The sequence below is a fragment of the Antechinus flavipes genome, chromosome 6 (genome assembly GCF_016432865.1).
Source record: "Antechinus flavipes isolate AdamAnt ecotype Samford, QLD, Australia chromosome 6, AdamAnt_v2, whole genome shotgun sequence".
In the NCBI taxonomy this organism is placed as follows: Eukaryota; Metazoa; Chordata; class Mammalia; order Dasyuromorphia; family Dasyuridae; genus Antechinus; species Antechinus flavipes.
The window spans coordinates 222,272,859-222,290,369 of record NC_067403.1 but is presented as its reverse complement, the minus strand read 5'-3'; the positions used below and the strand labels follow the sequence as shown (position 1 = coordinate 222,290,369).

Below are 17,511 nucleotides of genomic sequence, written 5' to 3'. Positions count from 1 at the left end.
CTTCATTCTGGGAATTACCTTTAGAATGAAATCATAGGTTTCATTCCTATCCATTTCTCTAGAAAATCACATTTTTATACTTTAACAATTGGTTGAAAGGTATAGATAATGCCCAGTCTCTGGAACATTAGCTCTTTCTGGGTGAAATAGATGTTTCTTATTTTATTCTTGATGACTTTCTTCAAATTGAGAACTTGGAGCAGCCCCAGAGACTTATTTTTTCTTTTTTTCTTTTTTTTTTTTGATCCTTTATTTTTTTATTATTTTTTAAATAACTTTTTATTGACAGAACCCATGCCAGGGTAATTTTTTTTACAACATTATCCCTTGCACTCATTTCTATTCTGATTTTTCCCTTACCTCCCTCCACCCCCTCCCCCAGATAGCAAACAGTCTTATACATGTTAAATAGGTTACAGTATATCCTAGATACAATATATGTGTGCAGAACTGAACAGTTCTCTTGTTGCACAGGGAGAATTGGATTCAGAAGGTATAAATAATCAGGGAAGAAAAACCAAAATGCAAGCAGTTTATATTCATTTCCCAGTGTTCTTTCTTTGGGTGTAGCTGCTTCTGTCCATCCTTGATCAATTGAAACTGAGTTAGATCTCTTTGTCGAAGAAATCCACTTCCATCAGAATACATCCAGAGACTTATTCTTTACTTAGATATGGTAGAACACTAATGAGTAGGGAAGGAGGTACACCAAGATGGCAGTCTTGTACTTTGTTGGATAGGTAAAGGAAAACAAAACATTTAACTCATTAGAACAATGTGCTACCATAAAGACACTTTCCTAATACAAGGCATCCTATGTATTGTAAATATTATATATAATCTCTTGAATGGGGTGAAGGGGAACCTCTTAGATTATTACTGTCAAGCTAGATATAAAATTAGAAGTCATATACTCAGCAGAGATTTTTGTCCCATCATAGGAACTGTCCAGCACAGAGTCCAATGGAAAAGATTCCCTAAGTGGTAATCTTTGGATTTTCCTGTTGGATACTATGCTGCTATACCAATTAGAAAAGTTATATAAGAGAAGAGGTAACATGAATGGGCAGTAGAAAAGTGATCATGTGGAAAGAGCAGGAGATAAATTATGGAGAGCCTAACTTACTCCTTTGTTATCTAAATGATATTAAAAGATCTTTTAGAGCAGCAGTTAACTCTTGAGTTTGTTCTGATTTTTATAATTGTAATTCAATATAATTGATTTCTTTTGTAATCCTATGTATTTTATTTTATGTCTGAAAAACATTATTCATGGAAGGAGACCATAACTATTACCAGACTGCCTGAAGTGATCACATGAAAATGGTTAAGAACTACTATTCCAGAGGATATCCCTTTATTGAGTAGAACCCCTTCACTAAACTAGAGGATATGATGGGTTGTATTCTGCCTTGTTGGAATGAATACCTATCTCACTGAAAACAGGAATCCATTCAGAATATCTCCTCAATGACTAGCACAGCTCTGAGCATGTGGTAGACAACTTAATAAATGATTCTTGAGTGAATAAAATAAATAATCCAATGTGTTAAGATTCTTTTACATGACTGGTATATGAAGAAATGCATTCACTCACCCAAAGTGTTATTTGTCTTGCTCTTTGTTCAAAGGGTGGCTAGCTAGTAGAGAAAATAAGGAACAAAGTCAGGAAAACCTAAATACAAATCCTACCCTAGATACTTATTAGCTATGTGAACCTAGGTAAGTTCTTTATCTCCTCCATGTCTCGGTTTCCTCATCTAAAATGTGGATAATAACAACACCTTCATTTATTTGATTCTCACGATCACCTCATGGGTACTCATGAGATTACCTCATGGGCAAATCTATATAAAGTACTCTGCAAATCTTAAAGCACTATATAAATGCTAGCTATCTAAAATCTAAACGTATCTTTGATATGTCAAAAGAACATGTTCAGTAACATGTTGGTAGGTAAAGGTGTGGAATACGAATGATAAAAGGATATTGTAATTCCAATAGGATCTGGTGCAGGGGTAATGATGTCTTAATGACAGTAGGAAACATTTTAGTTAAACCACCTTTAAGGATTTATTTAAGTAAATAAAGGCTAATGGAAATTTTTCCTTATAATTCAAGCCACCCCTATTCTATATTCCTTTAATCTTGATCATTAAACTCTTCTAAATAATTAAAAAAATTAAATTACTGTTAACTGAAACTAACCAAGTGTTAACAGCAAGGAAATAAGTCCTTTCTTAATTAATAAAGGTACCAAGAAATGGAAAGAATCCTAATTACCCTATAAACTTCTTAAATACTCCTCAGACTTTAGGAAGAATACCAAGAAATTAGCTGAAATACAAAAGGAATTTTAAGTAGAAGTTATCATAGCCTATTATACTAATGCATATTTTAATTGATGGCAATAGTTACCATATTTGGTTCTAGTTTCTTTAGTAGATCATAAAAACTACTTTTGCTTCATAAAATGATCCATGTGAGAAAAATCATGGCCTACTAGGTGATGAAGTTTGATAAGAGTGTTGGGCCTTAAATCAAGGAGATTCCTCCTACTTAATTCAATTTTAGCCTCAAATGCTTATTAGTGTGTAATCCTGGGCAAGTCACTTAGCCTTGTTTGCCTCAATTCCTTATCTGTCAAAAGATAGAGAAGGAAAGAGCAAATCATTCCATTATCTTAGCCAAGAAAACCCCAATTGGGGGGCAGGTAGATGGCACAGTGGATAGAATACCAGCCCTGAAGTCAGGAGGACCAGAGTTCAAATTCGGCCTCCCCACACAATATTTCTTAGCTCTGTGATCCTGGGCAAATCGCTTAATGGAAGGAAGGAAGGAAGGAAGGAAGGAAGGAAGGAAGGAAGGAAGGAAGGAAGGAAGGAAGGAAGGAAGGAAGGAAGGAAGGAAGGAAGGAAGATACCAATTGTAGTCACAAAAAGTTAAACAGGACTCATTGAACAACAACCAAAAAAAAAAAAAAAAAAAAGGAAAAACAAAGATAATACTAGAATGGAGTAGTTTGCCACCCAGATCTTTGATATCCCAAGATTAACTTTCTCCTTCAAAAGCCCTTATTTAAATTTTAAAGAGAAATGCTAAATAGTTTGCCTTTACATAACATTTCCTAATTATAAAGCTGATCTTCCTAATAGACCTATGAGATCTTATAACTTTATTATTATTATATTATTATGTATTATAAGCCTAATCTTCCTATTTTTTGGATAAGTAAACTGAGACCCACAAAGATAAAGTCACTTGGCTAAAGCAACATAGTTTGTGAATTACAGCACTGAACTCAGGTTTTCTGATTCCAAATCAATAATTCTTCTACATAGAACCTCACTGTCCTTTATTTCATTTTAAAAAAATTCCTCATTTTCCCCCTCATGTTCAAATACACTATGCCTATGTGCATGACTTCTGTCCATGTTCTTCCATTAATTCTATTGCCTTCTAATTTTTTGTAATAGGCTATCTATCCAATTTTTAAGGCTTTTCTGGCTTTGCTTACCACTGTGAAGACATCCATGGAAAGGGTAGGCTTGTCTGTTAGGTTTTATCCTTTGGTCTAGCCATTCAACAAACCCATTTCTTTTTCGACCTTATATGCTTTTTTTCTCTTCCTCCTTTGAAATCTTGTTTCGAAAGTGTTGTCACCCACACTCACAACACCCCATATTTGTCCATTGCCCTCAGAATGGGCAACTTCTCTGCTTGAATGACCATCATGTTCTATAAATTGAAAGCTTTTAATAGCTCTGGTAGAATAGAACTAAGAGGAGGTAAAAGGGGACTGATGGGGAGGGGGAAAGTATTCTGTCAGACCAAGGGTTCACAGAGGAGGTCTGCTTTGGAGGTGACATAATTTTTGAGGATCCGGAAGGATCTGTTTTTAAGCTATCTGAAGGAAGACAAGGTTCTTGAGTGAGGGTAGAAGTGGAGTAGGGTAGGAAATCCTTTTATAAAGGGACTGTTGAATAAATAAAGACTATAGCATAGTCCAGAAGACTTAGCTTTAAATTGCATCTTTAACACATATTACCTATGTAGTTTAATCTCTCAGTGCCCCAGGAAACTCTCCAAAACTTACTGAATAGATTCTAATCCGACTTAGTAAATAAAGTTCCTTACCAGGAATTCCCCAACCTGATAAAATAACCAGTTGGATCCAAAAAGAAAGATCACAATGTCAATAAACCAGCATTTATTAAAGTCTTCCAATATGCCAGGTATCACAGTATTCTGTGAGAGTACCCTAGTGCAGTTATTACATATTCTGAATCTCAGTTCTTATGAAAACCAGTAAACCAATTGGAGAAAATAGATATGTTTGGAAAACTATTGAAAATTGAATATTCTTAGCAATAAAGAGCAAAAAAAGATAAATGCAACAAGATGTAATTGAAGAAATAAATATTCCATGCTAAATGATCAATCCAGACAATTATGATTCATTGGAACCCTATTTCAACATTTTTTCATTTGAAACTGGCTCCCACATAAATGAGATGAGAATTTTAGCTTTAATTTGAAGACAGAGACCTGGATTTAAAATCTTGTTCATGTCAACTACTTACCTATCTGACCTCAAGCAAGATATTTAACTTTTCATAGTCCTAGTTTCCTCACTTGTTAACTGTGGACAGGGGTTGTGAATTATATGCATTCTAAGATCCTTTGTCAGTTCCAAAGTCCTACGATTCCTAAATCGCAGAGATTGGTTTTAAAATAATGGCTCTGGAAAATAATGTTTAACACGTGAAGCTGATGGCTCAATTCAGCATTTGTTACAAGAGGACTAATAAGAGGCAGCTGTAGAACAGTGGGAAAAGACATAGGATTTAAAATCAGAGGACCTGGATTCCAATTAAGCTTTGCTATTTGCTTGTCCAGTCACCCTGGGAAACCTGCTTAGTGAATCCAATCCACATTTACTTATTCATAAAAAGAGGTCTCATGACACTTGGACTCCAACAACTTTATTACGAGGACTAACTGAGACAATATACGTACAGTACTTTGTCATTAGAAACTTCTAAATTAGTGTCACCTGTTATTATTATTGTAGACATGAAACAATGGAGATTTCAAATTTGGTTTGGATATCGGCAATGGGAATGGTTCTTTTAAAGTCTCAGTGGATAATAAACTATTCAGTTCGTTGGTTCCAGCGCCTTAAGGGAAACATACTTATATATTTACTATCTATTAATAATAATTTTAACCCATAGTCATTCTGTCTAATTTACTATTAAGAAAAGGGTTGGGTCTCAGTTCATCTAACTCGGGCAAGTCTCACTGGCCACAAATCATGGGCACTGAACTGTGGAGGGCCGACTGTGGTCTGAGTTTGGTTTCTAGAACTGTGTTTAATTAATGTCACAGCAATAACATCTGAATTCCAAAAGGGAAAGCCCAGCCTTAGGCCTCTTCTCTGTCGTCAGAGCTATTTCCAGAGCAGCCAAAACAAGGGGGCTCCTCAGGGTGTGTGAGGAAGAGAGCGAATTGGACTAGAGAGAAGGCAGTGTGAGGAAATGAAAAGAACACTATGTTCTAACTAGAGGGCTTGAGCCTGAATCCTGACTCTGCTCCAGTTGGTACCTTTGTGACCTTGAGGAAGGCACATAAGTTCAGTTTCTTTGTCCATAAAATGAAGGGGTTATATGAGAAGACCTCGGAGGTCTCTTCCAGTTGTAACTCTTGTGAAGGAGGCCTGAAATTTTAATTTATGCCTCCTACCCCAGAGGTTTACAACCATTCCCCCCAAACTCCCACCTGCCTACTTTAACCACTTGATAATATTACATTAACCCTGTCCACTTGGTCCAATATGATTATCCCCTTAAACCTCTAGCTGTACTCCTATTCCCAGTTAATGATACTCAGCACTGACAAGGACATTGGAAGGTACCTGTGGAAAATCTCCTTCGGAGGTCTTCTGAATTTGAAAGTCTTCCAACTCTTCCAAGAAGGGTACTCAAAAGGAAAGGTAGGAGGAAGATATAGTAAAAAGAGCATAGGACTGAGTCAGAAGTCATTATTCTTGTCCTTTCTGGTCACTTGCCTTGTTATTTTGGATTGATAACTTTTCTATACTTTTCAAGAGAATAGCTTAGACTAGATGAGCTCTAAGCTCCCTTCCAAATTCTATATTCCATGGGCTGTTTGATGAGGTTTTTTTTTTCCTTTTCCAACTACCATCTGACTTTTCCTAAATGAGACTTAACCCAGTCAAACTGGTATTGGAATTCATTGTTATTGATATTTGATCATATCTAGAAAACCATAGAACCTGTGGATACTTCCAATGCCCCCATTGGCCGAACGTGGGTTCTGATCATCACAGTTCAGTAGAGTAGCCCCCTGAGTATGGAAAATGGTATTTCCAGGTGTCTGCTAGTTGTAAGTTGTGTAGCTCAACCATGTGAAATTAGAATCAATCTTCTAGTTATGTTTGATTCTGCTGACATCACACAGACAGGATTGGGAAGTGAACCATTTAGATAAAATGATTATTTGGCAATTTGTAGACCTGAATATGCCTGTTTTAATTCTTTAATTCAATAAGATTAATTTGTGTTCCTGAACAGTGCTTATATGTGAGGGGCATGGGGGTTAGGAACAGGATGGTGGGGAAGGGTAAATGCAAATGTGAGGTGGGGGAGGGAAAGAGAGAAAGTGTGTGCAATTATGCACACTACTATGTGCCAGGCACTGTGTTAAGTGCTAGGGATACAAATTAAGCAAACAAATTAAAATAGTTATCCTCAAGAAGTTTGTTGTTTTTTAAATGGGAGAAAATACTACATAGTATTTGCCCTCCCTACCTTGACAGTAGTTATTGTGAAGGTAAAATGAATTGGTACATCCAAAACCCTTTGTAATTATAAACCATTGAATAAATGTGAATTATTTTTATTGTTATTGTTGAGTATGGTCAACTCAAATGAAATTGAGTTTTTTTTGATGAAAGAGGAAGTCTCTATAGAAGGCGAGTCTTTCACATTCTCCTAGTCATAGATCTGAAATTGCCACATACCCCAGAATATTCCAGTTTATCCTAAAGACATCCACAATCACCTAAATAGTTTAACATAATTATCCATCCAGAAAAAATCAAGCAGATGAAAAATGCTTATATTCCAGAATATTGTTTATAGTTGGATGTATGACCACTAGAGCTCGTCTAATAGAGTCAAATCCTGAGCAAACACTGTATATGAGTGATGATATAGACCCAAAATTTAAAAGAAGGAAGAAACTTGATTGGATTGCTCTTAGGAAATAACACAGTACTTTTAATACCCCAAGTTCCTTCTTATGAAGTTATCTTTTATGTACTTATGATATGGGTGGGTGATTGCTGCTATCTATTGATGTACATCATTAATTTTTTCTACTGTGTTCTAGGTACCCCAAACTTTAGATTTTCAGAAACTGAGGCAGTCTGTAGCATTACCACATGATATAATAAACAAATCCATGAAAGGATCATACTCACTTTTTAAAAATACTATCTCATTGAGAAAAATGTCCAAAATACCAAGGTTTATTTGGTGTCATACTAGAATATTATTTGAAATCTCACAATGGGAAAGGAATCTTACTGTTCATTGAAACCAATTGACTCATTCTACAGATGAAGAATCTAAGACCTAGAGGAAGCATCTTTAGCTAGAGAAGTAAAATGTCTTACCCAGGAGGTCCTTGAACTCAAGTCTTCTGACTCCATCAATCTAAATCCTCAAAACTTTGTCATAAGAGACATTTAGATTGCTTTTTTGTTTGTTTTTAAACAACCGCTTCTAGTTTCTCTTACCCAATATGAGATTTCAAGTTTTTAGATGGAGGAATAATTACTGTTCTGGAGATATCCATCTCTTTTGACTTTTCTCACAATTATAATTAGGTTATTTTAAATTTCCCAAACTGCTTTAGGCTTGGGTGATTTCATATACAGGTCCAGTTCTTGGCTTCATGTTTCCAGAGAACTAGGGAGAGCTAGTTCAGAAAATAATCATGATAATAGATTAATGGGTTAGAAGTTGAAAGTTATGAACAAAGGTGTGGGATTTGATCTCTGGCACCAAGGGACAACTGAGAAGTGACTTCATAATGGTCCTTAAATATAGAAGGAAGTCAGTAGCCAGCTATTCAGTCTTACTAGAATAAGATGAAATTAGACACAAATTTTAAGCAAGTAAAATATGGCACTTATATACACACACATGTATTGGTATATGTATATACACATATATGTATATGTACATACATATATATTTAATAGGGTTAGCCAACTCTAGAATGGGCTCCTCATGAAAGTTCCTTCTTTGATCTACTACAGTAAAGGGAGATGATCTACATACCATAATATCTTGATATTCTTTTGAAGGTCATCATTCTGGGATATTTTATTTACTTAGGCTGCAAATTCTCCCCCACCTCCTTGTTTTATAATTTTTTGGTAATCTTTGTCATCCTTAAAATACATGAATTTGAATCTTGGATTCATCAGTTACTATCTGGATGATCTTGGGCAGGTCATTTAACTTCTCTGCATTTCAGTGAAAAGTGGTAAATTTTTAAAAGAGTAAAAATAATAAAATAAAAAGAGTATTGGCTTTGAAATTAGAAAATCTGGGTTCAAATCCCACCTCTAACAATTACAACTGAGATCTCACTTCTTGGACTTTTTGTTTCCTCATTTGTAAAAATGTCAAGGGAAGAGACAGGGGGTTGGACTAGATGGCCATGGAGGTCCAAGTCCAGATGGATGAAACAAAGCTGTAAAAGTATCTTAGATAAGAATCCCAGAGGTTTTTGAATGAGTCTGAATCCAGCTCAAGATGGATGATTCTTTGAAAATCTGTAAAATGGAGATAATCATAGTTATCCTCCTGACAGATAGTTGTGAAGAGAATATGTCTGCGGGAATGTGAGTTCTTATTCAGATGATAAAAATCTTTGGGCAGAAAGAAGGAATCATCAATGTGACAGTTTTTTTCATTCCCAGGGCTCTATCTTATTATCTTGGCAAGGTTTTCTCTAGAGCTGCTGTTTCCCTATGGCCAGTGCCACCTATTGGTGACTTGGGGCATGTGACCTTTACCCCACCCATTTCCATCTCAGACTTCATCCCTCTCAAAAGAAAAAGGGGGGAAAAATCCTCTTCTCCTTACAGAAACCCACACGAGCGACTTAATGGCTTAAAAGTAATCTTTTTGTTAAGAAGCTAAGACTAAAAAAACTGCCAAAAGCAAAAAATAAAAGCACATAAGAGTCCCAGAGGTTCCTGAATAAGGCTGAATGTTAAGCAAAGGAATTTTTAATTTAAACAAAAAAATGAGCCACTAACCTATGGAGTGAGATCCCGTGGGTTTTTATACCTTTGAGACTCTGAACCAGTCTGGAAAATTCAATTTAGATCAGAAGGTGTAAATTTACATCATAGCTCTGACACTTACCAGCTTTGGACAAGTCACAAGGGGAAACTTCCTTACCATAGATTGAGGAGATTGGGTTAGATGATGTCTAAAGTTCCATCAGTTCTAAAACTGTGATTGGGATGATAGGATTATAATTATTTTGGCTCCTTTTTATGGATATCCTGAACTCAGACCTTCTTGTTCCACCTTAGATCTCCAGCCAGTTGACTCTCAGTGCTAACAAAGGAGTAATACTTAAAAGTTACGAGTAGAGAAATATCTGTTGCAATAGAGTAGAAGATAAACACCAACAGTTTTGGGCAGCACTAACTGATACAACAAATGAGTTGGCCCTGAGTTTCTGGATTTCAAGCACTATAATACAGTCACGTAACCAAAATTCAAATCCCAAATCTGGCACTTGCTAACTATGTATCCTTGTGCAAATCACTTAATGATTCTGAATGACTGTCTTGAAGACTCCTTCCAGTACTAGCTTCATGGTCCTATGAACTAAAATAACAATTCTTCAAGAGTAGGATAGGGATCTTTTTAAATAGTTCACAAAGTTAAAACTATCTTCACAATAATACTAAGATTATAATTTCTAAAAGGATAATTATCAATATATGTAACAATACATATCAAAATATGTAAATAAGAGCTCTTTGGGAGTGATCACAATTAATTTTAAGAGTGAAAAGAGGTCCTGACACCAAAAAGTCTAAGAAACAATAGCCTTAGTGAAGAGAGCAATGACTTCTTTCCCATTCAGTTTCTTTGGTGACATTGATAGGTTTCACACAAACATGTTCCTACCCCAAAATCCACTTCCATATATAAAGATGGGTACACTCTAGCTTTGAATAGTTTGAAACTGGAGTTCGAGAAGACCCTAAACTGGAGTGAATGTGTTTGTTTACTCATTTCTTCTTCCATGTTAATTACTCAGCTTTATAGCATCTTTGGAAGTCAAGTCCATTTAATTGTGGACAACATTTTTTTCCCCTTTTCTACAAGGGAGATCGTGAGCAGGAGTAACTAGGAGACTTGAATAAACATAATTAAACATCAAATGCTTGTAGTGAGAGTGGGACTGACCTCAGCCAATTAAAATTATTAATAGAAAAAAATATGTTGGTGTCAGATTGGTGCCTCCTGCCACTATTCCCACTTGTGCAATGTGAATTCATTTCTATTTCCTGACAAGCATAAATGAGAATATAAAAATGTTTCTACTTGACTTTAGGTCTTCTGAAACATCAGGTTAAGAACATTAAACATCCAATATTAAGATTCAGCCACAAGCAAAGTTGTTTGTTTGTTTATTTATGCTGCAAGATCTTGCGAGATGATTAGAATCAACTCTCCTTCCCTCGGAGATGTTTGTTAAAATGTCACTTTCTTTCCCTCTTTTGACTGAGAACAAATGTTGAAACCATAAACTTATAAAATGTAACTCTCAAGTCTTTGCCCTCATCATCAGGCATATTCCATATAAGTGTCTAGTCCTGGAAAAGATAGACCAGAATGTGTGCTTTTCTTTCTTGGTATCATTTCTGATCATAGTTAAAAAAAAAAGAAAAGAAAAGAAAAGAAATTCAGAAACTTACTCTTGAATTTTTAAATATAATCCATAATTACAACTAAGATAAAATGGAAAGGGGGAGAATATTTATTCAGAAATCTCTGGGAAGACTGAGATAGAGACTTTTAAATTTTATCTACCCAGAAGTGGTCTTGGAATATATTAAGAGGAAGACTAGTGTGCCTGCATGGTACATTGGATAGATGGGCGAAAGTTGAGAAGGCCTGTGTTCAAGTGTTATTATTGACGTATATTGACTGACTTTGAGCGAATCACTTAAGCTTTCAGTAGCCGTAGACATTTTCTAATTTTACCAGTTCTTGATCTGCATCAGTGCCGCTAATTTCCACACCTGAAATTCCCTTAATTGAAAGAACTGCAAGGTCTGCACACATAAATAGAGTATCAAGGAGGAGATGATCTCACTGTACTCAACGATTGCCAGGTCATGAACAACACCACAACAGGAAGCACATTTCAGTTCTTTATGAGAAAGAGCTTTCTAATAATCTGTGCAATCCAAAAATGGAATGGACTGCCTCCTGCAGTAGTTATAAGTTCCCCATTGCTAAAGGTGTTCAAAGAGAGCTTCAGCTTTGGAATTTTTATGAGATGCTAGGCATTCCTACTTTAAGAGAAGGACTGATCCAGATGACGACTGAAATTCCTTCCAATTTCTCTGTTTTCTTTATATACTTTAATTTTGCTATTAAGAGGAAATAGGCAGAGAAAACTATTTTGAAGTTAGCATTTTTAATTAGCTTGATTCACCCTGATTAGAATCCTGAGAAAGTATCAGGGATTTCAGAGGGAACATTTTCTGAGTAATATTCACTTGAATTGGGAGTCATTTGTTAAATATTCATACCATTCCTGGTGATTTCATCACAAGTACATTTCTGCCTTGTCCTATGTAAAACCACAGATACATTGGACAGTGCAGATGCAAAACAGTTCCCATGAGGTCAAGAGAGGGATGGAAAGAGAGGACTGATTCCAATCACCATGTCGGGCTAATAATATGGGCATAGTGTTTCCAAAGCAGAGATATTTACCTATACAAGGTGATTTGAATAGTTGGTATAACTTCTAATGACAAGCTTTGTGAACCCTTCTAGCTGGCCCTTATTCATCTACTTTATATGAAAGACAATATAGCCAAGTAGTTAGGGTTTGTTCATTCATTTCAGCCATTCTTCATATTTGACCTGAAATCAGGAAGACTTTCTTCTTCCCCCATGAATCTTACTAGCTCTGTGGTACTGTGACACTAGCATGTATCCTCCTACATTGCATTTTTAAAAAGCAAAAATACAACTATAAAAGCTCACCTCACCACCATTCAAAGACAAGTCATCTAAATCATCTGTGTATCAGTTTCACCCTCTGTAAGGGGTATTGATAATACTCTCCAGTCCCTATCTCATAGGTTTCCAATGAGGTATTTAGGTTAAATATATCATCAGCATACTTCATTTTAAAGCATATTTGAAGCTAATGTTCAAGACAGAATAAACTATATTTATGAATTTTTTTAAGTACTGGAGGATAATTTACCATCTCTGCTCTTCCCACGAAGTGAATTAGACTTTTAAAACCTTACAGAGTACAAATCCTATAATTATGACCAATGAACTCACACTTGCCATCTATAGCATTTAAAATTCTCCACCAGGATCCAATGCCAGGAGTGCTTTGAAAAATATGTCTGGATTGTTGCCATTACCTATAGCACTCTGGTTAGCAAGCATCTTTAAAACGCATTCAATATGTCTACATAAAGTCTTCCCCATAGGAGTCTTGGGTTGTTTGTATTGGATGTATGATCAGTCATATTGACATAGGTACCAAGCTAAATGTGCCATACATACTCTAAAGAGCTGTGCATATATTTGAATAATCATACTTCGGTACAACTTAACCACAGAGGCATATTGAGCTATCTATCACCCACATAACAAAATAGCTAGGAGGAGAACAGTCATTGACCCAACTTTAGGGATAGATCACCCTCCCCTTGGCTCCATCTCTGGAATGCCAAAGGCCTTGTATTGATTCCTAGTTTGGAATGAGTCCTTTGGGAAGCCTTTCCCTCCACTGATCATTAACCAGAGGTTAGTTAAGCTGGGGAAATTATTAAAAGTACTATTCTTTATCTAATACATTGAAGAGCTAGTTAGCATTCCTTGTGCTATTGGGAACAGGATCGCCTTGAAGGAGAAGTCGAGACTGAGGGGGGGGGTAGGGGGGGGGATTGAAAAGGTTTGGCAAACGGTTCATTGAACATGATCCTCCCGCACGTACCCTGGGAGGTTTTTGGTGGCTCCACCGATCTGGCTTTAAAAGTCAGCTAAAAGACGAATTTTTAGCTCTTCCAAAGAGAGAGGAAGGTACGCTTCTTGAGGGCAACATCCGGTTTGTTGTTGTTGTTGTAAATTTGTTCCTGTTATTTTCGTGTACCCACATCCCAGCATAAAATCTAAAATGTAGTAGATCACTCAGTTAATTTGATTGAATAAACATCGTTGGACATCTCAGGTCCTTTTTGATATCGGCAGTGATGGTTTTCTCTGTGGAAAGGGGGGAGTCACAAAGCTCCCCAAACTAGCTAGTTAAAGCAAGATTCCCGAGGAATTCTCATCTCTTTTCCTGCCCTGGGTTTTCTAAAAGATCTGGCCAAAAGCATGTTTGGTAGGACGGCAGAGAGAAAAGAGCATCTGCAAAAGCATGCAATACTCTGGAACGGAACTCTTTTTAATAAAAGATGCATCCTTCCCAATGCACTGAATTTGGATTCTGGTAATTCGTGCAGGAGAGTGTCTATTTAGAGGCAGCGGAGGTATCATATGACATTGCACGTCAAGGCAATTGAGAAGCCCTCTCGTGGATTCCCACCCACATTCCCATTCAGAGCCTGAGAGGTCTGCTCCAGCTCTCTCGCTAACCCTAGTGAGCTAGCATGAAATCTCTCTGCCTCTACCAAGATCAAATGGAGCCACTCAATCAGGGGCTGCCATTATTACCTGGACCATTCAATTTCCACTATCAATAATTTAATCGATTTGCTGCAGAACAGAAGGAGCCCGGGCAGGCACCAAAGACTGAGCTGGACGGAGGGGAGCCGGAGGGAGTGATAATTGGGAGTTTCGGGCTGAGTTTCCCCCCCTCCCCAGGCGTGGCTGTCTCGATGTTGACTTTCACAAGTAGTGATTGAGAAGGTGGGTTGCTTTCCTTTCCTTCTTCTGTGAGGGCTCCGCAGCGAGTGGATTTAGGAGCGAGCCCGTCACGCCTCCGGCTGCTGCGTGGCCCCAGAAAGTAACTTAGCGTAACGTTATCCGGGGCATTCATTAATAAAAAATGCTGTTATTATCTTGATTGAATTCCTATTAGGCAAACGATGGAGAGGTCAGCGAGCGCACTATATTTAAGCGGGCGGGTGTTTAAGACAACGAGTAAAGCACTCTTAGCCACGCTTTGGGAGAAGTGATTGTGGACACCCCGCGGGGACGTCCCCAGTGGTCCCTCTGCCAGGCAGCGAAGCGGTGGGGGGAGGGGAGATTGGGAGGGGCGGCTTGCTCAGGAGATTCGACGGCCTCTGTCCCTTGGGAGTCCGCACACACAGTTTGCTCCAAACAGGGAAAGCAAAGTTGAAAAGCGGGGGTCGCAGCAGGCACCGGAGCTGCGGACGCTCAAGTTCCCCTGCTCCTCCTTCCTTAGTTTTTTCTCCCCTCCTATCCCTCTTACCCCTTCTCTGCACATATTCTCTTCCCTTTTCCCCCTTTGTCTCCCCCCACCCCAAAAACAGATAAGGACAAACAGAAAGATTAGGTTTAATTGTGAGTTACCCTCCTCCGGTGTCTCTCAAACCCACTAGGCTGGGATTCTGCTTCGTCCTGAACCACCTCCCCCCTCCCTTGCCGTAGCCCACCGTCGGGGTTGCCCGGGGGCGCACGTCCCATTCTTGGGCAGTCCAGCCTCGGGAAGTAAAGCTAGTGGCCTCGGTCTCAGCGTCTGAGCCAAATGTGTCAAGTCTCGGGGGCGGTGGTGAACAGTGGAGGTGGGGGAGATTGGCACTGCCCGGGACCCACAATACCTCCGGGGAGGGGACTAGGCCTGAGAGGAACGGACTCGCTGCCTTCGGGAGGGATGCTTAGTGCCTGGATCCTCGGGTGGGAAAAACCAGTCCTAAAATTCACCGGGAGCCGGGACTAGGGCTGAGACTGGGGAGGAAAAAAGACGCCGCTTTCCCTTTAAGCCTCGGGCCCAGCACTGATGTCTCCGGCGCGGCTACTCCAGGGTTAGTTTGACCAATGGAAGACCAAAGAGGGATCTAAATAATTTCTGACGGACAAAAAGCCGAAGGCCGGCGCTTGTCTGTCTCTCCCTCCCTCCTTCCTTCTTTCACACTCACACTCTCACACACACATAAATTCACGCGCGCACACACACATACACGCGCACACACATACGCACACATACACGCGCGCACACACATACGCGCACACACACGCGCGCGCGCTCACACTAACACACAAGCTGAGGCAGCAGCGGGATCCTGGGGGGTGAGGGAGCCAGGCTCGCCCCCCCCTCAGTCTCCCGCCCTCCCTCCTCCCCCGCCACCCCCCTCATGAAGCTTTGATGAGACACTTGAGCTGCTGCTGGTCGTGCCGGCGGCCGCTGGGACTGGGGCGCGGACTGGGCTCCGGGGTGCGGAGGAGAAGGAATAGAAGAAGGAGGAGGAGGAGAAGGAGGAGGAAGAGGAGGATGTGACTCTCGGGAGCAGGGGACCAAACCAGCTTTGTGTGGACTCTAAGGTAGGGGAGAGCCTCGGAGCCGAGCCGTGCCAGGGCGGGCTGGATGGGGTTCCGTGGGGGAATCGGTCCCTGTTCCTCCGGAAAGTTGCTCGCGGAGTTGGGGGACGCAAACGCTGGGTTCAGAGGCCTCCAAGTTGGGGAAAGGGTGACATGCTCTTCTCTCTGACCTTCTGCAAAAGAGGCTTAGAGAGTTGAACTAAGTTCTGGGACCTCTAGTCCCCAGACAAACGAAGAACTTGTCCCAGAGGGAAATGGGGGGGGAATGGATATTGGGACCTGGACGCAGGGAGAGGGCATTTAGAGAGTGCGCCCTAGAAAAGACTGAGGAGCGAGGGCATAGACTCTACGGGGATCTGGAGGAACTGGGACGTGCGTGTACTAGAAGGGGTTGGGAAGAAGCAAGCAAAGTGGGAGAGGGAGAGGTTTGGGAGGTCTCCAGCTACTTTGAGGGGGATGAGAGACGTCGGGGATCCCAGTAGGAGGCTGCAAAGGGACAGAAGGCGAATTGAGGGCAAAGACCGCAGCTTCTTGTTGGAGCGCTCGAAGGTGGAACTCGAAGGATTTGGAAGCTGAGGAGGAGATCCTTCCTTGCTAAGAGCTCCATTTCTAGAACCCCCTCCCTTACACCCTCCAGGCCTCCACCCTCATCTCCTGCTGGGGCCAGCTGAGCTACCGTCACCTGCTTCTCGAGAGCTGAATCCCGAATGAAACTGACAGGTCCGGGGCGAAAGTATCTTTCAAAACTTAGTTTTCCCTGGCGGTCCACACCTGGCCCCGCCCCGGGATGCGAGATCCCGGCAGCAGCAACTTCCCTAAGCCCTTCTTCCCTCTCCCCTCGCTCCCTCGGAGCTGGCTTTGCTAACAAATCCAGTACCAACCCTTCCAAGTCCTCAGGGCCCCGGTTTGGTCTCTTTAGCATGGGAGGGGGGAGAGGAGAAAGGGAAGGGGCGCAAAAGTTTTGGTGGTGGAGGGCGAGCTTAGGGTTGGTACTTGGGGGTGAGCGGGAGGAGAGCGCGGAGCTGGGAGAGAGGAGGACCGTGGAACGGGAGGATGTGGCCGAGCTCGGAGACACTCCTGCCTGCATGAATGGGAGTGGGAAGGGAAGAGCGAAGAGGAGGAGTCCACTAGAATGGGGGAGGGGGGCGAGGGTGTTTCGGGCGGCGGGGGAAGGAGCGTAGAGGGTGCCCGAGAAGGGAGACTGCGTGCGCGCGTCTAGGGAGTGAGCGGCGCAGGCGGCAGGGTTTGTGTTTGCTGGAGGGGGTGGGTGGGGTGGAGAACTGGGGGAGGGGGGATTGAGGGATGGGGGAGGCGGGGGACAGCGGAGTTAGGGAAGGTAGAGGGTGCCCTCTGCCGGGGAAGAGTCGAAGCTCAACTGCAAGGCCGGAGGAGGGAGGGAGGAAAGGAAAGAGAAAGGGAGGGACTCCTGGGTTTCTCCCCCACCCCCAGGGCTGCGACGGAGAAAGGGAGGAGGGGAGGATGATGGGGTCTCTCCCCATCCCCGGGGCTGCAGTGAGAAGCGGGGCTCGGGGAGACTGGCCTGGGCTCCCGGGCGTCTCTTTCAGTTACGATCCACCTCTAGGTGTACCTTTAGGAGCAGGAGGAGGTGGGATCCGCTGAGTAGTCCTGCTGGATCCCACAACGTCGAGCACCCAGGAGGGCTTCCGATGCGTGCACAGTG

General features: G+C 40.9%; 1 protein-coding gene across 5 annotated transcripts in view; it reads left to right on the top strand.

The window, feature by feature from the left end:
* Positions 1 to 17,511, top strand: part of BDNF (brain derived neurotrophic factor) — a 76,831-nt gene that overhangs the window by 15,578 nt on the left and 43,742 nt on the right. Inside the window, exon 1 of one of the 5 annotated variants that reach the window (XM_051964408.1) lies at positions 13,935 to 14,237. The exons of 3 other annotated variants lie outside the window; for them this stretch is intronic. The gene's annotated coding sequence lies outside the window, so the exon portion shown is untranslated. Of the gene's footprint in view, positions 1 to 13,934; positions 14,238 to 15,119; positions 15,834 to 17,511 lie in introns of those variants that run through there. One more of the 5 variants, XM_051964407.1, reaches the window with a different exon arrangement.